Here is a 1,345-nt window from a genome sequence, read left to right as displayed (position 1 = left end):
TTTTTTACCCCCTGAACTATTTAATAGTGTATTTTAAAGGTATATATGTGCCCACGTGGACACATTACTATTTATAATTTTGCATTATTTTTTATGCCCACGTGGGTAAATATATATGTTTAAAATACGGCATTAAATAGTCTAGGGAGGTAATAGGTCCTCATGAAAGTTTAGTATCGCAACAGCAAATCCGACCAAAGTTGGGGTATTTTTCAGACCCTTATCCCTTTAAAATACATAGCTTAATTTTAATTTTTCTTTAATGTTAAATCATGTAATTAATATTTATTAAACTTATTTTATCATGATTTAGTACTTTTAAATTCTGATCATTTTTCATTATGACTTATCAATTTGCAATATTTATTTTATACAATTTTTTAATTATTTTTATTGAATATTTTAGTGTCATCACTCATCTCATATTTTGTGGTATTTTTTCTTAAGAAACCATTAGATAGTTATATTTTGATTGGACTAAAAAAATATTTGGAGCACAAGTTAATTATATGTTTGTATGAATACTTTACCGGGAAAACCCAGAAACCCAAAAAAATTAGACGTTATTAGTTTGGTTTGATTTAAAAATTTAAAAATTCGACACAAATGGTTTGGTTTTGTTTGATATTTGTAAAACCCTAATCAATCTGAAAAACTTGAGGTTGAAAAACCCGAGTTAGTTTGGTTTATAAATTTAACACAAATAATTTGATTTGATATTTGAAAAATCCAAACCAACCCGATTATGTACACGCCTATTTAGAATGATATTTGAATTAAGTTACTATACTTCTATCGAGTACAAGTAAAAAGAATAGAGGGGTATTACCCTCTAAATACGAAGCAATAATGAGGGCTTATATTTTATTTTATTTTGAATCAAACAGAGTAGGAAAAGAATCGATGCTATTTACTGAGACGTAACTGAATATAAATTCATTGTCTTAGACGAAGAGTAAATGCCTAACATTAGTAATGGCCACTACTTAGATAATTTGATTTGTAAATTTCATTATTCAAATAACCTACTAATAATTTTCTACTTATTTAGTACAGTAATATATTTATCTATTTGAGAAAAATCATTCAAGTAAAGAAATTATACAATCGATAAAAAGATTCAATATATATAGTTTTTGGTACCTTACTTTACGGAAGAAAATAGAAGGGGTCGAATATTTTAATTCTAGCGGTCAAAATTTAAATAAAAATACATATTATTTGTCATAATCAATATTTGTATAAAATAGGGATAAGGGTCTGAAAAATATCCCAACTTTGGTCGAATTTGCTGTCGCGATACTAAACTTTCATGAGGACCTATTACCTCCCTAGACTATTTAAT

This window comes from Solanum tuberosum, unplaced genomic scaffold (genome assembly GCF_000226075.1).
Source record: "Solanum tuberosum cultivar DM 1-3 516 R44 unplaced genomic scaffold, SolTub_3.0 scf00073, whole genome shotgun sequence".
In the NCBI taxonomy this organism is placed as follows: domain Eukaryota; kingdom Viridiplantae; phylum Streptophyta; class Magnoliopsida; order Solanales; family Solanaceae; genus Solanum; species Solanum tuberosum.
Note: the sequence above shows the minus strand (reverse complement) of the source record.